General features: G+C 40.8%; 1 protein-coding gene across 1 annotated transcript in view; it reads right to left on the reverse strand.

Moving 5' to 3' along the window:
• Window positions 1-655: 655 nt before the first annotated feature.
• Window positions 656-25,404, reverse strand: part of LOC144224592 (uncharacterized) — a 31,517-nt gene continuing 6,768 nt past the window's right edge. The window contains exon 2 of the transcript XR_013333080.1: window positions 656-1,009. The gene's annotated coding sequence lies outside the window, so the exon portion shown is untranslated. The remainder of the gene's footprint in view (window positions 1,010-25,404) is intronic.

Consider the following 25,404-nt stretch of genomic DNA (forward strand, 5'->3'; position numbering starts at 1 on the left):
TAAACATTAGGAATCATTCCCTTTGGGAAAGCTAATATTCTTGAGGCAACAGAGTGTACTACCAGCCCAGAGGGGGGCCCACTGGGATTTCCTCTCACCCAGAAGACTGAATTCTTCTAAGGGAGCCAAAATTAGAGAGAAAGTGAGGTTTGTATTTTATTTGCGGCTTTAGCCGTAACACCTGGATATCTCTGACCCCTTTTAACGAGGTGGCAGACAGCCAGTGTCACATCAAAGTTACAAGCAGAAAGTTGTTGTTGTTGTTAGATCTGAGTTCAAATCCTATCTCTGCCACTTATCTGTTGGGTGCTGTGAGAGACAGCCTACTAAAACACTCTGGATGAGTGTTTCCCTGCTGAGAATGAGCTGGCAAGACCAGATCACAGCGTGATTGTAAGGATTAAAAATGAGATGATACACACTGTACATATGACCCTGTCATCTCACTCCTACATACTGGTCAATGAGAAATGAAAATGTATAGTTGCCCAAAAACCTGTGTATAAATGTCTATGGAAGTTCCACTCTTAATTGCCCAAATGTCCTTCAGCTGATGAATGGATAAACAAACCGTGGTACATCCGTACAATGGAATAGGAGTCCGGTAAGTGAAAAAAGTCAGATGCAAAAAATTACATATTGCAGCATGATCCATTTCCATGACATCCTGGCGAAAGCAGACATATAAGGACAGAGAACATATCAGTCGTTGCTAGGGGCTGTGGCCGGCGGTGCAGATAGGGTTGCTAGGGGCTGGAGATGGGGGCAGAGGATGGCTAGAGAGGGGCAAGAGAGAATTTGGGGGGAGGGATAGAACTGTTCGTATCTTGGGGCGCTGGGGTGGCTCAGTTGATTGAGCATCTGACTTCAGCTCAGGTCCGGATCTTGCAGTTCATGAGTTCGAGTCCCGCATTGGGCTTGCTACTCTCAGGGAGGAGCTTGCTTTGGATCTTCTGTACCCATCTCTTTCTGTCCCTCTCCTGCTTGCACGCAATCTCTCTCTCTCTCTCTGAAAAATAAATAAAACATTAAAAAATGTTTTTAAAAAGAACTGTTCTATATCTTAATTATGATAGTGGCTATATAACTGTATGCATTTGCCAAAAATCACGGAGCTGTCCACTACAAAGAGTAAATTTTACTGCGTGGATGTAAATTATGTCTCATGACACCTGACTTTTAAAAAAATGTGAAAACATGGGGCGCCTGGGTGGCTTAGTCGGTTAAGCGTCCGACTTTCGCTTAGGTCATGATCTCGCGGTTCGTGGGTTCGGGCCCTGCATCGGGCTCTGTGCTGACTGCCAGCTCAGAGCCTGGAGCCTGTTTCAGTCTGTGACTCCCTCTCTCTCTGACCCTCCCCTGCTCACGCTGTCTCTCTCTCTCTCTCCTAGAAATAAATAAAACATTAAAAAAATTAAAAAAAAATAAAATAAATAAAATAAAATAAAATAAAAAAATGTGAAAACAAAGGAAAAGGGCCCGTGTCACATTTCCCCCCAGAAGAAAATACCTATGGACTCCTTTTCACTGACGTGTTAGTAACAACGTGTTCTTCTCTCCAGCATTTTTACTCTTGTGAAAAGAGCCTGTAACTTTTGTAGGAAAAAAAAGGGTGACACAGAGAGTGTCCGTATGTGTGTATTTGTATTTATTTGTATATGTATAAAGAAACTCTGAAAAGATACACAAGAAACTAATAACAGCGGTAACTATGGGGGTGCGGTAGGAACTGGGCAGATGGGGACCCCGTAGGAGGAAGACTTTCAAAAATAACTTTGTGTGTGTGTGTGTGTAATACATTCACATGGTTAAAAAATTATANTTATTATAAGCATTATATAATTTTGAACCATGTGAATGTGTTACACATAAAAACATGAAATTATTTTTAAAAATCAAAAGGTTTACAAGACAGAAATGCTTGCTGCCGAGGCATGACTCTCCCCTGGTGGAATCTGTGAGGGGGTGGCGTTCTGTGCAGCCACATCACATGAGCGTGGCTTCCTCGGCCTTGCCCCACCTACCCTGCCAATAAACCCAAGGCAAGGCTTGGCTCCTGGAGGCGGTGGGCTCCCGTTCTCAGGAAAGAGCAGAATTGTGAAGGAACACCCTCCTTTTCCTCCAGATGTCTCCCCCGTGTGCTTCCCACTGGCAGAAATTCCTTTTAGTCGTTCGCCCTACCACCGGGGTAGCGTTTCACCCACAATTGCTCCCTGAAGGTGTCATTACAGGCTGAAAGCCATACTTTGGTGTCAGCGTCTGATAGCAGACTCAGACTCTTTCCCAGACACGTATTTTGGAAGACAGCAAGCTGACCGCCTGGTTTTTGGGGGTGCAGCCCATTCAGGGCCCCGGGCACCTGCCATAAGGGGCGGTGGAGAGAGCCCCGGTTAAATAGTTCTCAGTCTTGTCTGGGCGGACTCTAGAAAACCCAGAGTGCCGGGGCCCCTGCTGCGTCTCTGACACGAGCTCTGCAGTCAAGTTGACTTTGAACCTCACGTCACCTTCTTCCTTAGCTATGAGCCCCCGGCTAAGTATTCAACCCCTCCGTGCCTCGGTTTCCTCATTTGTGAAATAAGAATACTAATGACACCTGTGTTGATTGCGTCGCTACGGAGGTGAAAGGAGATTATGTGGTGACAGGCACCCGTGAAAGACGCACCTTAGATACTTAGCCCCGGGAGCCCTTCTCAGCCAGGTCGGTCTGGGCCAACGAAAGGCCACACATGCGGGGCAGGGGGAAAGGGTGACAGACTCAGGAGCAGTGATGTGGAACAATACCGAGAATGAAAGCAGGGTGGTGGGGCTGACTCACTGGATGACTCACTTCCTTGCCCAGGGATGTTCTGAGCGTCCACTGAGCCGCTCCTCATAGTCCTCACACCCTCTGTTCCCTTTTTGAGGGGAAGGCCCTGAGCAGATCGCCCTGGACCCACAGAGAATGGGGAGCAGCATTTCAGACCTTCCCCTTCGACCCGGGAGGAAGGAGAGGTCAGCCAGTTAGAAAAATCCCTTTTCACCCTACAAAATAACAGTCCCCAGAGGATGTATTTTGAGAAAGGACAGTTTTTGCCCTGGAATATAGGAGAGAAACCAGACTCATTTTGCCCTTTTCAGGATTATCACAGAGGTATCTGCACCCCATAGAAAGGCAGGAAAACACAGAAAAGTGTAAAGAAGCTGAAAAAGTCACCCATAAGCATGCCATTTAGATTCAGCCATAGGGATGAGTTTGGTATTTTTCCATTCTATTTTTTTCTCTGCATTTTTGTCATTATACAGTCAAGTTTATATTGTTTATATCAGCACTTTTCAAAAGAAATAGGTGAATCACAAATGTGAGCCACGCATGTAATTTTAAATGTTTTGGTATCCCCATTAAAGAAAAATGAATACAAAAGGGTAAAATTGCTTTTAACGTTCTATTGCACACAATAGACCCAAACTATAATCATTTCCTCATATGCTTACTATTAAAATTATTAATGAGGCACTTTACAATCTCTTTAAGTCTTTGAGATCTTTCTTTTTCTACACTAAACTGTATCTCAATTCAGCCGAGGCACATGGAGCTCATATATAGCGCCACTGTATATGATTTCTGCTGCCTTTGTTTTTACTTAAGTTGTATCCTAGGTTATTTTCCTCACATTACAAAATATCTTTCTTTTTTCATAAAATATCTTTTGGCAAAAATAACTTCTAAGAGTTTAAATAACATGTATTTACTATCTAATCCCAAAGATAATGTATTTATTTCAGTTTGCTTTTGTTCTGTCTCTTCACTCAGGGACAACTTGTGTTAGCCATCTGATATAATTACTTTTAGGCTGTTTTCTCGGCAAATATTCAGATGGAGCAAAATTTGGATGCATACAATATGTTCTGTTTTCTTTTATTTATTTATTTATTATCTTAAAAATATGTTCTGTTTTATAACCCCTCTTTTCAGTTAAGGATGCCTTGTGAACGCACCAACAGTAATAATGTCAGTGTCACCTTGGAGCCTCTGCAGAGAACCAGGCATGTTCAAACACCTGCTCTCATCTCTGAGGTGGAGGGCAAGCATTTCCATCCCCAGTTCTCAAAAGTGGAAATGGGGGCTCAGAAAAGTAAAGTGATTTTCGTTATTGCCAAGTTGGGATTTAACCCAGATCTTCTGATTTCATCTCCAAGAGCCTTTCATTTCACCATATGGACTCCTTCTGGAGGAAGGCAGGCAGGGGACCCAAAACATGCCAAAGAAGCAATTTACAAATTAACTTCGGGAGTAGGATTCTCACTAAATTGAACTGTCTCTACCCATAGTTTTGTCTAATAAGCTCCAGAATCACCCAGGTAAACCGTCTTCCCCTTGCACACATATGCCCACAGCACTGCCACCTTCCTGTGGGACCTCCTTCCCCCTCCGGATTTTCCTTCTCTGTAGCTTCTAAGACAGGATCCTGAGAGTCTCCTAAGTCTGTTTCTCATCCTCGGCACTACTGACGTGAGACGCTGCTCTGTCCCCTAGATGCCAGTGGCACTGCCACCACCACTGCACATAATTTGTAACCATCAAAATTATGTGCAGACGTTGCCAAATGTCCTTGAGGGGTGGGGAAGTGTGGCTAATGCCCCTGCTTGAGAACCATTGCTCTAAGTATTAACAGATGGACGAGTCTTTCCTAAACCAGTCATTTGATGTAACCCAGAGTACAGGTAAGGCAGCGACTTCCCATACGGCCTGCCATCCTCTCAAAGAAATGAATCTTTTCTCTACACGAGTGGGTCTTCAGTATTTGCATCTAATAAGCACTGAACCAATGTGTGCCCAGGGAAGAGTACTGGTGATATTTTGTTGTGTTGTACCTTCTATTAGGCTTTTCAGGACGAGTTAAATGCACCTGATACATGGCCCAGATGAGAGTGCCTTTTACAAGTCCTTTTCTCCTGGAGTTCTATGCCTTTCTGATTCTGATATTCAGTCTGTTATTTTTTATGCCAGGGAGAGTGATGTGCAACCTTAGCATTTACGTTTGTGACTATCATATTACATTTGGATTGTGCACATATGTCTGATGCTAGACTGACAAATATTTCCACGAGGCAAAGGAAACACTTTTTAACATTAGCTGTTTCTCTAATTTGGGGCATTTAGATTGTTTCCAAATCTTCTCATTTTAAATAACACCGTAGTGAACATCTTTGGGCCTATATATCTCTGCTTTACATTTTTTTAGTAAAAAAAAATCAAGACCCAAGGTATGAAGTCCAAAAGAACAAATCCCTTCGTATTGAGCATCTAGACTCCTCTTGTTAAGTTTTATATCTGGAAAATCCTTCTCTGTTTCAGAAAACAAATATCTGACATTAACTGAACTAATAAAATTCCATTAAGTTCAACGCAGTTGGTCTCCATCTTTTTTTTTTTTTTTACAAATAGTTTATTGTCAAATTAGTTTCCACATAACACTCAGTGCTCATCCCCACAAGTGCTCTCCTCCATGCCCATCCCCCCCTCTCCCCCACCCCCATCAGCCCTCAGTTTGTTCTCAGCATTCAAGAGTCTCTCATGGTTTGCCTCCCTCCATCTCCCCCACTATTTTTCCCCTTCTCCCCCACAGTCCTCCGTTAAGTTCCTTTTAATCCTCCTATATGTGCAAACATATGATATTTGTCCTTCTCTGCCTGACTTGTTTCGCTCAGCCTAACACCCTCAAGGTCCATCCATGTTGCTACACATGGCCAGATTTCATTGTTTCTCATTGCCGTGTAGTATTCCATGGTATAGATAAACCACATCTTCTTGATCCATTCATTTGTTGATGGACACTTAGGCTCTTTCCATGTTTTAGCTATTGTGGAGAGTGCTGCTATGAACATTGGGGTACATGTGTCCCTATGCCTCAGCATTTCTGTATCCCTTGGGTAAATTCCTAGCAGTGCTATTGCTGGGTCACAGGGGAGTTCTAGTGTTAGTTTCCTGAGGAACCTCCACACTGTTTTCCAGAGGGGCTGTACCAGTTTACATTCCCACCAACAGTGTAGGAGGGTGCCCATTTTTCCACATCCTTGCCAGCATCTAGAGTTCTCAGTTGGTCTCCATCTTTGTGTAACTGGAGTAGTGTTTCTGTAGAGAAACTTGTTGTCTGTCACTTTAACTCTTTGAGGCTTAATTTCCTTGTACATGAATTGGGAGTAATAACAGCACAAGCTCCGGAGAGTTTCTCATGGATTAAGTGAGATAACGCATGCAAAGTTCTTGGCACCTAGAAAGAAACAATACAAAAGGTAAAGTATAGTAAAAATGTTCATGATAGAGTCTAGGTGGTAGGTATATGAGCACTCCCTATGAAATCCTTTCATCTTGTATATATGGTTGAAAAGCTTCTAAACTAAAATGGTAGAAAAAGACAATTTCACAAATAGATGTAATGTTAGTTGATATCACAGTTATTTACTGAAGAGAGAATGGGGCAAATCTCAGAGAACGCCAGTCCAACATAAACACATTAAACTGAGCTTGAAATGCGGAATATGTTCCTGGGGTACTACATCAAGTGTAGTTAGCTCTTCCCTGAGTATAGAAAAATATGACCAGAATTTGAGTGAGTGCTGGAAAGGACTGTTGGTTTTTATTTTACCATCTGGTCTCAGAATATAAACCACAGCGTGGGGATAGCATATGCTATAGAAGTGATATTTTTTTAAGTTTAAGAGATTAAAATATATATAGTTTGTTTGCAAAGTCACTTTGAAACATTTAAAAAAACATCTGTTTGGGAGTCAAACACTTCTGGATTACAATCTTTTGTCAACTGCTTAGTAGTTGTGTGACGTTTAGGTTAGTTACCTCTCCGGGGGCCTCAGTGTCTTCACCTATGAAACGGGGATGATGATAGAACATTCCTCACAGAGAGGCATATGAAAGTGCTAACGTGGGGCTCGGCACAGAGTGAGGTAATACCCAGTGAGGTTTCCTTCTTTCTAAGGGGCAACTCTGTTTGTTTCACCAGTGAATTATTCAAATTGCACCTTTGCTGTGGCGCCTGGGTGGCTCAGGCACTTAAGTGGCTGACTTCAGCTCAGGTCATGATCTCGTGGTTTGTGAGTTCGAGCCCCATATCCGGCTCTGTGCTGACAGCTCAGAGCCTGGAGCCTGCTTCGGGTTCTGTATCTCCCTCTCCCTCTCTGCCCCTCCCCTGCTTGCACTCTGTCTTCCTCAAAAATAAATAAACATTAAAAAAAAAAGCAAAATGCAGCTTTGCTAATACAACCAAAGGTGGTTTTTCTGTTGGGAAGGTCACGCAGGGCCAGGATCCTGAACAGCCCACAGGCTGATGTTGAAAAACTCAGCATATTGTTGTTCCAATTTCCTCCTATTCAGAGCCCCTGCACGTGGTGACTGGCTTTATGATTCACTGAGATCCCTCCCAGAAATTTCACTTTGACCTTAAATGTGTGAAAATTCCATTCCTGGCAAGCGAAGCACATTGCTTTGGGGATGAGAGCTGAACTTATTTTGTGTTTTGGATCCTCTGCTATTGGTTCATATCACAGGACCCAAATATGTGCCATCATCATCCGCAGGCTACGGGCTCACGGTGACATATTATGAAATGCCGTGCGCATGTGTTTCCTGATATCTCAGAATACACCCCTCTTCTCATCCTTCACCACGGGCAATGCAAAACATCCCAAATCACACTTGCTATATTCTTTCTACAACAAGCATGGCCGTGACCAGCATCACCATCCTGTCGGCATAGGAGAGACGGAGGGGTGGGCTGAGTGACCTGGAACCACAAGACTTGGCCCTGACTCACCTCCTGAGGTGAATGCTCTTGTGTAGGGCACAGCCTTGTAGATTCTGGGAACAGCATGAGTTTGGAGTTAGGTAGAGTCAGCTTCGAATCTAGGCCCAGACATTTACCAGTGACCCTGAGCCAATTATTTACCTCCTCTGAGCCTTCCTTTTCTCATTTGATTATAAAGTCAATTTCATACAATTGTTTGAAAGGTTGAATGCGATAGAATATTTAAAAACTGTTTGTGTGTTTGAATAAACATAAAAAAAAAAAATGCCTGGTGGGGCCCTGGGTGGCTTGGTCAGTTGAGCGTCCGACTTCAGCTCAGGTCATGATCTCACAGTTCGTGAGTTCAAGCCCCACACTGGGCTCTGTGCTGACAGCTTAGAGCCTGGAGCTTGCTTCGGATTCTGGGTCTCCCTCTTGCTCTGCCCGTCCCCCACTCATGCTCTGTCTCTCAAAAAATGAATAAACATTAAAAAAAAAAAAAAGAAAAAAAAAAAGAAAATGCCTGGAAAGGCACACTGAACTATTAAACGTCATTAGAATTTAGGGGCAGAATTACAAGGCTCCTTTTTTGTTGTTGTTTCTTTAAATACTTCTGTTTTGTTTAAACTTGTTTATTACTTTATTACATTTATTTTTCCTTTTTTATTTAAAAATTTTTATTATTTTTTTAATGTTTCTTCATTTTTGAGAGACAGAGTATGAGCAGGGGAGGGGAAGAGAGTGGTGGAGACACAAATTCTGAAGCAGGCTCCAGCCTCTGAGCTGTCCACACAGAGCCTGACACGGGGCTCGAACCCCAGAACCCCGAGATCATGACCCAAGTCGAAGTCAGATGCTTAAGTGACTAAGCCACCCAGGTGCCCCAATTTTATTATTATGCTTTAAAGATTTTGTTTTTAGGTAATCTCTACACCCAATGCAGGGCTTGAACTTACAACCCCGAGATCAAGAGTTACATGCTACACTGACTGAGCCAGCCAGGTGCCCCAGTTTTTTTTTAAGATAATTTTATTTTTTTAATTACTTTTTTTAAGTAAGCTCTACATTCAACGTGGGACTTGAACTCACAATGCCAAGATCAAGAGTTGCATGCTTTACTGACTGAGTAACAGGTGCCCCTGTTAATATTTTATTACTTTTTAAATAATAATATTATTTGGGAATTATTTAAGATTTACCAAATACANTACATATTATATATTTTTATATATTATAATATATTATATTATATTATATTATATTAATAATATATTCTTTTGTTGTTCCTGAATGTAAGGGAAAGAGGAGATTAAGAGATTTGAGAATGACCGCCATAAATATCTGTGTAATTTTGAGCCAGATACTTCCCCTTTTTGGGCCTTAGTTTCCTCATCTATAAAATAAACGGGGAGGGTAAGTGATTACTAAGCGCCCTCTCTCACAGTACAGGCCCACTGTTTTCTAGATGAGAAAAAAAAATGAAGAAGTTAAAGTAAACACAATTCTCAAAATATTAAAATAGATGTCTTAGCTCCAAGGAGTCCCTTTTGGCCTCATTAAAGAAAGGAACGTTTAAAGACCTGATTACATCTTCCAGCGGGGGACTCCCAACTACCATGGCCACTGGGGAGGGAGATAGTTGGTAATCTAACAAGTATCTTCCGTTTCTCTCTACTAGGATTATTTGTAGTGTAATAGAGTAGAACAGAGGGAGGTTTTGTCCAAATTCTTGGACAAATCAGAAATTTCTCACTTTGCTTTATTACTTATGACTTTCCGATCTCTGATGAAGAAGACAGACGGGACCTGTAACTGGTCTCCATTTCTTTACCGGTTTAGTCTTAAGTTCATGGCAGCCTGTCCAAGCTGTGCCAGTTGAGTGAGCTTTAGATAGTAGGCACTGACATGGATAATTATACATCAAAATCCAGCTTACCTTACCTCTCCTAGAGAAACCTGACATCTCTGCCCTTGAACATCTTACTTCCTTTGCCCCTAACCATTGACATGGACTTATTCATTCAGAACTGTGCCCTTGGCAGGCAAGTTCTGTCTGTGTTTGGCTAACAGAGCAGGCAATATCACATCCTCAGGGAAGCATCCCTTATCTACCCCTTAAAGATTAGATCAGGCTCCTGGTAAAGACTTTCAAAGCTTCCTGCATGTCCCCAGCACAGTAGTCAGCACATTTATTATCATTTAAATAACTTGTTATGATTTGACTAATGTCTTTCTTTCCTTGTGGTTCTCAGGGTGGCAGTTTTGTCCCTCAGGGGACATTTGGCAATATCTGAAGGCATTTTTGGTTATTACAATAGAGGGTGGGTTCTGCTGGTATTTAGTAAGTAGAGGCCACGGATGCTATTAAACATCCTAAGGTATACAGAACAACTCCCACAACAAAGAATTACCAATCAGAATGTCCACAGTGTTGAGAAGCCTGCCGTGGTTCACCACTGACCCTAGGCCTCACACACGATTGGCCACAGCAAAGGTATTCAGTGAATAGTTGATGCCTGACACTTGTCTAGTCTGTCCTCTAGGGCTGGGGTGGCATTCAATTGAACTTTGTTTCCCAGTGGCTGAACCCAGGGTTTAATATGTAGTAATGAAGGAATGAATGAATGAATGAATGAATGAACTAATCCAAACATCTATCCATCCATTTACCCATTCCCAAATGACCCAAATGAGCCCTCATGCAAAGAACACTCCAGTAGTGGTCTTCTGACATCTGCTTTGGTTTCACTACTACCCAGCTATGTGATCTTATGAATTTGGCATATATTTGTTTTAGACCAGCATTGTCTGGTAGAACTGATGTAATTATGGAAATTGTACATATCTGTGCAGTCCAATACCGTATCCCCTAGCCAAATGTGGCTACTGAACTTTTGAAATGTGGTTAGTGCTATTTTACTTAATTTAAATTTCAATAGCCACAAGGTGCCTGGTAGCTACTGTACTGGACAGCATAGTTCTCCACATTCTAGATTTTTTAAAAATTTTTTTTTAATGTTTTATTTATTTCCAGGAGAGAGAGAGAGAGACAGCGTGAGCAGGGGAGGGTCAGAAAGAGAGGGAGTCACAGACTCTGAAACAGGCTCCAGGCTCTGAGCTGGCAGTCAGCACAGAGCCCGACGCGGGGCTCGAACCCACGAACCGCGAGATCATGACCTAAGTGAAAGTCGGACGCTTAACCGACTAAGCCACCCAGGCGCCCCTCCACATTCTAGATTTTTATACTCAGTATCATATCACATATCATTCATTTTGTACCCACCTAACAATAGCATTGCTAGATGGATTTTTATATAAATATATTTTTATAGGTTTCTGCAACTTGTCACTCTGTTTTTCACCTCTGTTCACTTAGATATAGCTCATTCCTTTTATCTACTGCTTAGTGCTTCATGGTATGATTATTTTATGTTTTATTAGCCATTTTGCTACTAATTTTTTTTCCTATTACAAACAGTGCTGCAATGAACATCTTTGAATGTCTCCTTAGGCCTCTCCTTGGAAGCCCTCAGCAGTGGAATTGCTGGGCCATAGTATATGCATAAGTGTAATTTTATTACTTCCTGCCAAAATTATGCACCAGTTTTTCACCTGTAAAATAAGAGGGATTTGGTGATTTCTAAGGTTTTTCTCCCCCAGCTCTAAAGCCCAGTCATTCTGAGCCAATAGAGGTGAGAGGCAGACTTGAAACTTTTGGCAGTGACCTAGTATATGCTGTGCTCAGTCAGATGCAGCGGAAACAGATAATGTCCAGGGTCATATGTTCCCAGTTGTTCCCTCTCTGGGTCCCTGGGAAGAGAAAGCTCCATAAAACACCAGATCAAATGTTCTTTTAATCCCTTAAGTAATGAAGTGGATAAAAGTTTCTGACAGTGGAAAACTCCGATTATTCAATTACATTAAAATAAATCTGTCACTAGACTTGGAAACTCAAGCTTTGCTTGCTCAGATAGCTACAAAAGTAAAAAGGTTTCCATGCTACGCACAATTTTTCTAACTTCCCCCACGTGATTGTGATTTAGAGTCATTTTACCCACTCACACCTGCTGTTACCCAACTGTTAATATCAGTGCAATGAATGATAAAACATTGTAAGAGGAACTCAATCTAATCTTAGCAAATACCTCATTTCTACCAATTTTGAATGTGTCCATTGTCTCTGAGCAGTAACCACAATTCAGGATATCAGGATACACACATACAGGAACTTATATATTCTGTTTCTTTGAAATTAAAGAAACAATACCACTGACATCTTGTCCATGACTCATGTCTGCATGATTCCAAGCTCATGAGAGGGATTTAAATCGCTTATCTGAGTGGGGGACATTTTTAGGACAATATGGACTTTTCCATCACCTATTAAGTTATAAATACTATTAACATACTAGGTGTATATTAATAAGAATATATGTAAAAATGCATAAGGTAGCTAGTGTTGATTCTAAACTGACACTGACTGCTCCCAATATTAGGATAAAGTTTACTAAAAACAAAACTTTAGAAAAAAAATGATTTGGTGGTTTCCCTCCTGTTGTGGATCTGCTTATTACAAAAACTTTGGAAATTAGAGAAAAGCAGAAGGAAGAATAAAAGGATGATCTTTATTCTTTTTCCTTCCCATTTTTCTTTAGAAATTCTTTTATAGCTGGAGATGTTTTTAAAATACAGAAAAATACCAAGAATAACAACAACAACTCACCTATATTCTCACCATTAAGTCAGAAACAACCATTTCTTGGGACGCCTGAGTGGCTCCGTCGCTTAAGCATCTAACTCTTGATTTCGACTCAGGTCAAGATCTCATGGTACGTGAGTTTGACCCTGCGTTAGGCTCTGCGCTGACAGCTTGGAGCCTGCTTTGGATTCTCTACCTTTCTCTCTGCCCCTCCCCCCACCTCTCAAAAATAAATAAACGTTAAAAAAAGTTAAAGGAGCACCTGAGTGGCTCAGCCGGTTAAGTATCTGACTTTGCCTCAGGTCATGATCTCTCACTTGGTGAGTTCAATGCCCTTGTCCGGCTCTGAGCTGACCACGTGGAACCTGGAGCCTGCTTTGAATTCTATATTTCCCCTTTCTCTCTGCTCCTCCCCTGCTTATGCTCTCTCTCTCTCTCACACTCTTTCTCTCTCAAAAATAAAGACATTAAAAATATTAATTAAAAAATTAAAGGGGCACCTGGGTGGCTTAGTCGGTTGAGCGTCCGACTTTCGTTTAGGTNAGAAATAACCATTTCTTCCAAATGTCCTTGGGCGTTTTGTATGACTAATGCCATAAACCAAGGCAAAGACAAACATTGACAGGGAGGAGATATTCGCAACACATATAAACAACAACGGATTTGTAGCCAGAATATATGAAGGACTAATAAAAGATATAAACAACCTAAATGAAAAAAGTGGCCAAAGGAAATAAACAGAAGAGGAACTTGAAGGAGCCATAAATATCTGAAAAGGTGTTCAAACTTGCCAGTAGTAGGGAAGCAAATCCAAACAATGTTATACATATACGTAGTAACAGCATAAACACGAACATGGGATGATATACTTCAACTTTAAGACAGTGGTTACTATGGGGAGGGAGAAAAGAAAAAAGGATAGATAATGAGACTTCAGTGTTATGTGTAATGTCTTAAGTCTTTCTAAAAACATATGAACAAATATAGGGAAATGTTGAATTTGTTATCTGGGTGATGGATATATAGGATCTATTTCCTGTATATTTGAAATATTTCCTAGTTTGAGATGAACAATGAAAAAAATTCATTTGGGGCTGATTTATATGAATATAAAACTTTGCAAGACACCACTTTACAAAATTACTTTCTTCAATTTCAAGTACTGTGTTTATTTCATTTATTGATTTTGTGCTTTGATCAAGACTGCCTGGAATAGTTTGCATATTATAAACCTAAGAGCTGTTGGTCATTGTGGTTTAATTATCCTCTAGGGTCTAGAGTCTAGGCTTTTAGGCTTTGCTTAATAGATGTTGACTTCTTCCTTTAAAACAAACAAACAAACAAACAAACTGGGCATGGATTTAGATGAAGGTACATTAATATCTTGGTGTATCGGTTAGAACTCAGTAAGGCCACAAGTGACAGAAAACCATCTCAAGCATGCTTAGCATAGAATGGTATTTGGTCATGTAACTAAAGCATTCTTGGTTGCAAAGGAGCTGTTCATGCTTCAGGTACCAGTGGATCCAGGGTCTTCAATGATTCCTACTTTCTAGTTTTTCAGTATTATAAGTAATGTTGCAATAAGCATGTCATTGCCTCCTTACACACACACACACACACACACACACACACCTCTAGATAGAGGTTCTCAAATCTAGAAGTGGAATCGCCAGGCCGAGTATAGACACTTTCAATTTCACCAGATATTGCCAAATTTCTACCCCAAACGAGGGTTTTTTATTTTGTCACTTTATACTTCCATAAGCACCAGCAGTGTATGAAACTTCTTGTTTCCTTTCCTTTTGTCCTTATTACACTTAGAATTATTTTAATAAAGTTTATTTTTGAGAGGCAGAGCATGAATGGCGGGGGGAGGGCGAGGGCAGAGAGAGAGGGAGATAGAATCTGAAGCAGACTCCAGCTCCAAGCTGTCAGCATATAGCCCGACGGGGTGCTTGAACCTACAAACTGAGAGATCATGACCTGAGCTGAAGTTGGACACTTAGCCAACTGAGCCACTTAGGCACACCTTTACTTAGAATTTTAAGATCTTAAAATTTTTCTACTCTTTAGCCAAGTGATCAAGGTCATCAACAGTCATAAATTACCTTGAGAGTATGTGTCCTTGATATGATGTGATAAAAATGGCACTTTAACTCTGTGGTGTTCCTCCCAAAATCCCGTTGCCCCAGTCTTGGAACAAGAAAAACATCAATCAGACAAATGTAGTAGAGGGGTGCCGTACAATGCACCTATCCAGGAGTCCTCAAAACTGTCAGGGTCATCAAAACCAAGGACAATCTGAAAAACTGTCACTCCTCCGAAAAAGTCCAAGAGGAGCCTAAGGAGCATATATGGTGACTAAATGTAAAGTGGTATCCTGAATAGGATCTTGGAATACAGAAAGGACATTAGGTAAACTAAGGAAATCTGGATAAACTATGGACTTATAACAATGATGTGTCAATATTTGTACATTAATTGTAATAAAAGTACTACATTAACATAAGATGTTAATATTCACAGAACTTGGGCAGGAGATATATGGAACTCTGTATTATTTTCTCAAGTTTTCTGTATATCTGAAACTGTTCTAAAAGATAAGGTCTATTCCATTTGGTTCTACTCATAAAGGTACCTCCTTGTTTTAATTTTTATTACCCCAATTACTGGTGAGGTTGAGTATTTTCTCATGTTTATTAACCATCTAGAATTCTCTTTGATGAATTTTTTTTTAAATTTCTTTTTAATGTTTTATTTATTTCTAGGAAAGAGAGAGAGACAGCGTGAGCAGGGGAGGGTCAGAGAGAGAGGGAGACACAGACTCAGAAACAGGCTCCAGGCTCTGAGCTGGCAGTCAGCACAGAGCCCGACACAGGGCTCGAACCACGAACCGCAAGGTCATGACCTAAGCGAAAGTCGGACGCTTAACCGACTAAGCCACCCAGGCGCCCCTGATGAATTTTTTTAATGTTTATTTTTGAGAGAAAGAGAGGGAAAGACAGCACTAGCAGGAGAGGAACAGAGAGAGAGGGAGACACAGAATCTGAAGCAGGCTCCCCACACGGGTCTGGAACCAACCAACTGTGAGATCATGGCCTGAGCTGAAGTTGGATGCTTAACCGACTGAGCTGCCCAGGCGCCCCTCTTTGATGAACTTCTTGTTCACCTTTGCCTACTCTAAAAATTGGGGGGGGGTTTTGAAAAACTGGTTTGTCAGAATTTATGTGTATTCAGTGTATCAATTGTTTACTGGGTAATCTATTAATCTTTTTGTTGTGTTGAGTTGTAAACATCTTCAGTTTGTAGGCATTTTTTGATACTTTCTATAGTATATTATGATATGATATTAATATAGCCTAGTAGATGTTTTTAAATTTTAATGTACTTAACTGCTCTTTACTCTTTGTATTTTTGAGTTTTGTTTAGAAAATCTTCCCCTAGTCTGATGTCATAAAACTATTCTATGTTTTCATTTAATTTTACACGTTGCTTTTTAGCTTTAAAATTTTTAATCCAGTCAGGGGGGCCTGGGTGGCTCAGTTGTTAGACTTAGGCTCAGGCCATGATCTCACCATTCGTGGGTTGGAGCCCCACATTGGGCTCTGTGCTGACAGCTTGGAGCCTGGAGCCTGCTTTGGATTCTGTGTCCTTCCCCCACAACCAAACTGTCTCCCCCTCCCCCACTCATGCGGTCTCTCCCTTTCTCCCAAAAATAAATAAACATTAAAGATGTTTTAATCCAGTCTGATTTATTTTTATCTGGTATAAGGTAAGGAACTCATTTATTTTACTTTTATTTGTAAGTACTAATTATTCTAGTACTACTTACTACATTTTTCAATTTTTCCCACTGATTTATAATGGAATTTCTGTTTTTATTTATTTATCTATTTATTTATTAATGTTTGTTTTTGAGGGAGATAGAGACAGATTGTGATCTGGAGAAGGGCAGAAAGAGGGAGAGACATAGATTCTGAAGCAGGCTCCAGGCTCCGTAGAGCCCTGTGTGGGCCTCAAACTCACAAATTGTGAGATCATGACCTGAGCTGAGGTTGGAGGCTTAACCGGCTGAGCCACCCAGGCACCCAATGACGTTTCTGTTTTATGCCCTAGGTCTTTAATCTGTTCCTTTAATCTATTTGTCTGTTTCTAAACAAAAGTTGGATTGTTTTTAAAAATATGGCTTTATGATACATTTTTCTTAACTGATCTGGTAGGTCAGGTCAGATCTTGTAGGTCCTCCTTACTTTTTTCCTTAAAATTATCTTGGCTGCTTTTGGGCTATTTGTTCTTTCATATGAAATTTATAATCAGTTTATGAAGACTAGTAAAATGTTCTCTTGGAATTTTGGTTGGTATTACAATGTGAGTTCTGGCTTAAAAAAAATTTTTTTTAATGTGTATTTATTTTTCAGAGATAGAGACAGAGCTTGAGCAGGGGAGGGGCAGAGAGAGAGGGAAACACAAAACCCTAAGTGGGCTCCAGGCTCTGAGCTGTCAGCACTGAGCCCCACGAACCAGCAGATCATGACCTGAGCCGAAGTCAGATGCTTAATCAACTGAACCACCCGCCCCCATATGCTCCTGTTTTTGCACTTATGATCATACTACAGAGACATTTTTTGTATTTAAAAAAATTACTTATTTTATTTATTTAAGTTCTTTTTATTTGAGAGAGAGAATGAACAAGAGAGGTGGAGAGGGGGTGGGGATAGATGATCCGAAGAGAGTTCTGTGCTGACAACAGAGAGCCCTATGAGGGGCTCGAACTCAGGAACCACGAGATCATGACCTGAATCGAAGTCATCTGCATAACCAACTGAGCCACCCAGAAGCCCCTATTCATTTTTTTAAAGTTTATTTATTTTGGGGCGCCTGGCTGCCTCAGTCAGTTAAGTGTCTGACTTTGGCTCAGGTCATGATATCAGTTTGTGAGTTAGAGCCTTGCACCGGGCACTGTGCTGACAGCTCAGAGCCTGGAGCCTGCTTCGGATTCTGTATCTCCCTCTCTCTTCATCCTTCCCCCGCTCATGCTGTGTCTTTTCTCTCTCAAAAAAAAATACACATTAAAAATTTTTTTAAATAAAGTTTATTTATATTTAGAGAGTGCACATGCATGTAAGCAGTGGGGAGGGGCAGAGAGCAAGAAGGAGTAAGACAATTCCAAGCAGGTTTCTCACTGTCAGCTCAGTGCCCAATGCAGGGCTCGATCCCACGAACCACAGATCATGCATGACGAGCTGAAAACAGGAGTCAGTCGCTCAACCAGCTGAGCCACCCAGGCACCGCCTTCCCCCCCCTCCCCCCCCCAGTTATTTATTTTAAAGTTTAGGTCCTTTACGTCTCCATATAAGAATAAACTACCGAAAAAGAATAAAAGTGCATAGAATACATATCACTTCCCTCTTGAGCCGTAAAAGACATTTTAGACCTTTAGTTCTTTTATCTCACCTTTTGAAGGTTGATTTTAGTATTTGTTTCTGTAAGATAATTATTTGATGATTGGTTTGATTGAATGCTGTCATTGCATTACTCTTTTTTTTTAATGTTTTATTTACTTCTGAGAGAGAGAGGGAAACAGTGTGAGCAGGGGAGGGTCAGAGAGAGAGGGAGACACAGAATCTGAAGCCGGCTCCAGGCTCTGAAATGTCAGCACAGAGCCCTATGCGGGGCTCGAACCCACGAACCGCGAGATCATGACCTGAGCCAAAGTCGGACACTTAACGGACTGAGCCACCCAGGCGACCCTGCATTACATTCTTATATTTAGGATTGCATTGATGCTGTCTGATCTTTGTGAAAAACTCAGTTTTTGTTTTTTTTTTAAAAATGTTTTATTTATTTCTAGGAGAGAGAGAGAGAGAGAGAGAGACAGCGTGAGCAGGGGAGGGTCAGAGAGAGAGGGAGTCACAGACTGAAACAGGCTCCAGGCTCTGAGCTGGCAGTCAGCACAGAGCCCGACGCGGGGCTCGAACCCACGAACCGCGAGATCATGACCTAAGCGAAAGTCGGACGCTTAACCGACTAAGCCACCCAGGTGCCCCAAAACTCAGTTTTTTTAAAGCCTGAACTTTTCAACACTCCATCAATGACACTAACAATTACCAGTAACATTTGTGTTAGTTACACTATTACACTTTACAAAGCAATGTCTCCCAACTTAGCTCATTGTCTACCTATGATGCCTCTGTGAATGACACAGGTACTATTATAAAGCCCTTTTGCCAAGGAGGACACTGAGGTTTCAGAGTGATTAAGAGATTTATGCATTTTATAAGTGGCAGAGTGGAAATTCAGAATGAAATACTCTCCTTTTTCCACTTGGCACTAATACTTTTTGAGCTCTACCAAATCAGATAATGCCAGCTTTTTATCAGTTTAGATAGAAAAATAACTAATGTGCCAAATTTTCTCAAAGTTTTCTCTGATGTGTTTTTCTTAAATGGGTACCTCATGCTTGTCTGTACTAGATGCTGGAATAGGATGGTATCTGATGTAGCATGGAGTTGTATGTTTTGTGATTTTAAGTTTCCCTACCAGCGTTTCTGCACTATTCTGCATAGAGCTCAGATTCCCAGGTGTTGGGCCATAGGAATATATTTTAAAATCATTGCGCTGTGCTGAGTAAGCCCTCGACCCTGCAAACCAAACACATTTTAGGTCCCAAAATAAGGCTAAATAGAGCCACTATGGCCTTGCTTCACTCTCTTACATTACATCCACCATTTCTCCTTCCTCCTCAACAAAGTAAAACTTACTAAGGGGTATATACAAAGGAAATAATTAAGAAAAGACTATAAGCACACTATAGCTACAAGGATGTTCATCTCAGTGGTATTTACATATTTACAAAGGTTTTCAAAAAAGGAAATAAATGCCAAAGTAGGGGACTAAGAAGATATATTCTATAATGGAATACTCCTCTGGCATCACATATTATTAAGAATATTTAGGGGCGCCTGGGTGGCTTAGTCGGTTGAGCGTCCGACTTTCGCTTAGGTCATGATCTCGCAGTTTGTGGGTTCGAGCCCCGCGTCGGGCTCTGTGCTGACTGCCAGCTCAGAGCCTGGAGCCTGTTTCAGTCTGTGACTCCCTCTCTCTCTGACCCTCCCCTGCTCACGCTGTCTCTCTCTCTCCTAGAAATAAATAAAACATTAAAAAAAAAATTAAAAAAAAAAAAAGAATATTTACTGATGTGTATTGATGTTTACGTTACATCAGGAATAAAGGATAATAGCATACATAGTGTAGCCAGTTTTCGTATATGTAAAGTAAATACACACTTGAAAAATTCCAAAGATACATGCTAAATGATCTTTTCTATGTGGTAGTTTATGAGTTTTTTAATAATTCTTTTTTAAATTAAGTTTATTTATTTAATCTCTACAATGAACGTGGGGCTCAAACTTGCAACCCCAAGATCAAGAGTCACGTGTTCTTCTGACTCGGCCAGCCGGGTACTCTGAGGTTTTGAATCATTCTTATTTATTACCTTCTTATTTCTACTTTCAGCTATTATTTTTAGTTTTTACAACGAACACATATTGCTTTTGCAGTATAAAATCCACACATAAATTATGTTTATTAAAAAAGAAAACCCACTCAAGCTTTTTAAAAAAATCTTTTTAGGGGCGCCTGGGTGGCTTAGTCAGTTAAGCGTCCAACTTTCGCTTAGGTCATGATCACGCGGTTCGTGGGTTCGAGCCCCGCGTCGGGCTTTGTGCTGACTGCCAGCTCAGAGCCTGGAGCCTATTTCAGAGTCTGTATCTCCCTCTCTCTCTGACCCTCCCCTGCTCACGCTGTCTCTCTCTCTCTCTCTCTCTCTCTCTCCTAGAAATAAATAAAAATAAAAAAAATAAATTTTTTTTATGTTTATTTTTGAGAGACAAAGACAGAGCATGAGAGGGGGAGAGTCAGAGAGAGAGGGAGACACAGAATCCAAAGCAGGCTCTAGGCTCTGAGCTGTAGCACAGAGTCTGATGCAGGGCTCGAACCCACGAACCGAGAAATCATGACCTGAGCCGATGTTGGATGCTCAACCTACTGAGCCACCCAGGCACCCCCCGACTCAGGCTTTTAAAAACATTGATAAACACGTTAGTTGCTGTGCTCTGGCAACTTAGCAAAGGAAGAGGAAATGGCTTGCATCGAATTTAATTTAAACATAAGAATTTCCTGAAGGTAAGACCTTAACTGATTAAAAATCAGCTAAAAGGGAAGGGGCCTAGGTGAAATAGGTGAAGGGAGGTGGTCAGGTACTGATTCCTGCAGTGAGCTGAATATACAGGGGTGGAAAGGATTTAAGGGTAGAAAATAAAAGGCTTTCTGAAGCTGGCTTCCTAGGATGCAAATTGCCTTGTTAATGACTCTGAGATGCAGTCAGTTAGCAAGCATGCACTGAGGACAGAGTTGTGAAGAGAAAAAAGAAATAGAAATTCAGATTTCAATTATTCATTCACTTATTCATTCATTCATTGCTCAACCATTCTTGATGTTCACTACAAATCCAGCACTGTACTGAGTGTCTTTACTAGTTTACAATTTAGTTGGAGTGATAAAAGATGAGGTTATGAAATCATTTGGGAAGCACTGGAAATGAGAAGGAAAAAACAGGTGACTTCATTCAATCAAAGAAGAGATAAGAATAGTTGAGATTAGTGAGAAGAGGCTTCCTGAAGATTGGGATTTAAAAGTTTAAGAAAATTTCATGGGGCACTTGCATGGCTCAGTTGGTTAAGTACCCAACTCTTGGTTTCAGCTCAGGTCATGATCTCATAGTTTGTGGATTTAAACCCTGCATCATGCTTTGTGCTGATAGTACAGAGCCTGCTTGGGAGTCTCTCTTTCCTTCTCTCTCTGCCTGCACTCTCTCTCTCTCAAAATAAATAAGTAAACTTTTTAAAAAGTTAAAAATAAAAATTTAAGAGTTTCAGGGATGAGATAATGAATGTGAAGAGCTTTTAACTAATAACCTGATATCTCACATGTACCTATTGTCATTTTGTTTATGAGATGTACCTCTGCTTCTTCAAAATTTGACATTTAAAAAGTGTCCTTATTTTCCAGAAAATATTTAGCTCTTCTCCATTAAGAAATGATAAGTGAAAACAAAATAGAAAGAATATCAGAATTACAGAATTTCAGAGAATGAGGTTACCTTTTGCTATGATGTAGTCTGTAGGAATACTGTAATTGTCTCCCCATCTGTTCTCCTCTTCTTCCTTGCCAACTGACTCCCAATTGTGTGCATAGCATCAATGGACTCATCTAAACTAAAAAAGCCCACACACTTCCTAGCCTTTCAGTAGGGGTCACCATGTGACATAGTCCTGGCCAATGAGATGTAAATAGAAGCCATCATGCGGGTCTTCCAGGGACCAGAGTTGACCCTTTTGCCCTTTACCCTGCTTTCTTCCTCTCACCTAGAATGCAGACAGATGCTTGGAGATGATATTTTGTTTTTTTATTTTACTGTATTTTTGTTGAGAGGAGAGACAGAGCATAAGAGGGGGAGGGGCAGAGAGAGAGGAAGACACAGAATCTGAAGCAGGCTCCAGGTTCCGAGCTGTCAGCACAGAGCGCGATGCCGGGCTCGAACTCACAGAATGCAAGATCATGACCTGAGCTGAAGTCTGACACTTAACCAACTGAGCCACTCAGGCACCACTTGGAGGTGACATCTTGTAAGCATGAGAATGAGGGCCACCGTGAAAGTTTGTGTGCCTGATCGCATGTGGGACTGTGAGATTTGCCTGGATTGTCTAATCCAGGCCTTTTGTATGAGAAAAATAAAACCGCTAAGCCACTGGTGTTTGGTGCTAGCAGCCAAACACAATGACTGCCTGATAAATAATCTCACCCACTTATTTCACAGAGAGAGGAGACAGAGGTCCGTGAAAGTTCCATAAGCCTGGGCAGGTTGTATCAAGTTAAGATTTTCTTACTTCAAAGGGACAGAAAACCTAATCCCAAAGCTCTTAAGCAAGCAAAATAATTTTTCATTTCAGACCATTGAAATCAGATGTGGTCTCTTCCAGAGACTCAAATTATTATTATTCTTATTATCTTTCAGTTTCTGGTCTGGGTTTTCTCTCTCTCCATCTTGTGGCTGCTCCCTCCACTCCAGAGAGGCTCTTAATTTCTTTGTGGCAAGGGGAAGCCAGCAGCTCCCGCTTTACCCAACTCAGGGTTAGTTCCAGAGGAAAAGCAAAAACTGTTCCTTGGAAGAAAGTCACAGTACTCAGGAGAAGTGTGATACCTGCTGGGCATTCCAAAAATGGATATCCTAGATGCCTCGGTCCCTAGAACTAGAATTTAGGGCTCTTGCTTCCAAGTGACTTCACTTTCTACTTCATCAGATAGCCTCTGTTTTAACATAAATGGGTATATGCAACATCCATAAGAAATACATATCTGTCAGATATTTCTTTGGATCATATAAATGATCATATGCTCCTTTGGTAGCTTTTGATCACCGTAGTATGTGAATACTGTAAAGTCTCTCCAGAAGAAATTAGAATTCACTGGGTGCCATACTTAAAAATGGCCCCGGCACTGAGGACCAAGTTGGATTGCGGGTTTGGGGTTGGCCCGCTCATGAGCAGTGATACAGGTTACATTTTCCTCTTTACTTCTGGAGGGAAGCCTATTGGAACAACTTGCACCAAAAAAAGGTATTTATTTAATAACTGCAAAGGGCAGGAGTGCCTGGCTGACTCAGCCAGTAGAGCATGAGGCTCTTGATCTCAGGGTGGTGAGTTCGAGCCCCACACTGGGTGTAGAAATTGCTTAGATAAATAAAATAATAATAATAATAATTACAAAGGGCAGACCAGCTCCTTGTTCCTTGTGATTTCAGCTCAGGTGGTCAGGGATGAGTTCCGAGTTCCCTCAGCCAGTTTTGTGCCTTGTCTTTAAATGCTTTGGTCCTCAGTCCAGCTTTATTTATTAAGTAAGTAAACCTTACTGAGTCCATCATTACCCAAGACTTCCAAGAATAGAAGTTTTGCAAACTGATCCTCTTTCAAGACATTATGGCTGCTTTCTTTCTCTACAAGCCTTTTTTCTCTTTTGGAAGAATTGTTGGCCTTTAGGATTCTTGAAATTCTTCCATATTTAGTTACTATGAAAATAAGCATTTAAAGGCTTATGTGTTAATGCTCAAGTATATTTGGAGTGAAAACCCAGAACGCATGCTCATGTAGATTTGTTTCTAATCAATTTACTCTTTCTCTGAGTTTCAGCAATTTATGTTTACTTGGATCTCCTACAGGTAAGAGGTAAATCTAGGATAATTTCTTTTCTGGTTAGAGTTTTTGCTGTCCATGTAACAAAGCATAAAGTCTCTTGGGTGATTCATGTTTAAGCGGTGTTTGCTTCTCTCTGTTAAATAGTTTTTTGGCATGTTAAGCTATTGGACTCCAACAATGAAGAACGTGTTACTGAATGTTTCAAACTTCTGTCTCACCATCTCCTTTTCTCTCTTTTTCAATTTTTAAATATTTATTTATTTTTGAGAGAAAGAGACAAAGTGTGAGTGGGAGAGGGGCAGAGAGAGGGAGACACGGAATTGGAAGCAGACTCCAGGCTCTGAGTTGTCAGCACAGAGCCTGATGCAGGGTTCGAACTCATGAGTGGTGAGATCATGACCTGAGTTGAAGTAGGATGCTTAACTGACTGAGCCACCCAGGCGCCTCCCCCTCTTTATTTTTAATTTTTTTTTAACTTGAATATTCTCATACTTCTCTTTCTTTCAACATTTAAGCAATTTCTGAGTTCTTCTGATTCTACTTCCATAATGTGTTGCATATACAATTCCTTCTTTCCATCTTTTTAAGCCTTTACCTTTCAGGGCTTCATTGGTCTTTGCTGGGCTGGCTCTCTTTCTAGACTCTCAGCTGCCAATTTTCTCAATACACTGTTGCCTCTGTTACTTTCTTAAAATATAGCTCTGGTCAGATCATTTCCCTCCTCCAAAACTTTCAAGAGCTCCCCAGTGCTTATAGGATAAAGAACAAAATCCTTGTTTGTGGCCTTTTACCTCTAACCTTTTCTTACCTTTCCAGTTTCTTCTTTCATGCTATTAATCTCTATACTGAATGTCAAATTCCTAGTACATATCAACAAATGGCATATTAGAGAGTTTGTTTCATTCTGTGTGGGTACTAAAGTCAGGTGCTCAAAATCAATTATAAGTTATTTAGGGCAAGGATTTGTTTTATTTGTACATTCTCAGATACTGTTCAACCAAGCGTTCGCGACACATTAGACACCAACCCGTGAACTGTATATAATTCACTGTTAAGATCACTCTACCAACATTTGGGATGAAATGCTATGGGAATCCAGAGAATAATTAACATCACTTGGAAGGGTTCAGGATGAATTCACAGATATAATATCTGAGCTAGACTTTGAAGGATAAACAGGATTTTTGTGAGTCCAGAAACTGAATGAATAAATAAATGAATAATTGTCTCTAAGCCTCATATTTTATAATTAGACTCTAACAGCTGTGGGCAGATCCCTTGCATGCCTCTTCCCATGTTTGGAGAAGTCTACATTTCTTTATTCAGCTGAAACAAATGCTTCTCAGGTGGAATATGTTATTTCTAAAGTCAGTCTCGTTTATCCAGTAACTTCAACCTAGCCCTTCAATTCTGGGCTTAGTTGTGGATGACCAATTCAACTGTTTTATCATTGCATCCTTAACCTAAGCATTTAGCCCTAATCCTCAGCAAAGCTGAAAACAGATACTCCGTGTTTCTTTGACAATCCACTGACAAAGTCCAATGAAGCTCAGGTATTTCTTGGAATATTTGTATCAACACGTAATAGCTGTGATGCCTCGCAATGTAAACATGTATGTCAGGACTTTGCCCTGCAACTGTCTAGCCTCTCTTAACCACTGTAGGAAATTGT

Source organism: Crocuta crocuta, unplaced genomic scaffold (genome assembly GCF_008692635.1).
Source record: "Crocuta crocuta isolate KB4526 unplaced genomic scaffold, BGI_CrCroc_1.0 scaffold152, whole genome shotgun sequence".
NCBI classification, from domain to species: domain Eukaryota; kingdom Metazoa; phylum Chordata; class Mammalia; order Carnivora; family Hyaenidae; genus Crocuta; species Crocuta crocuta.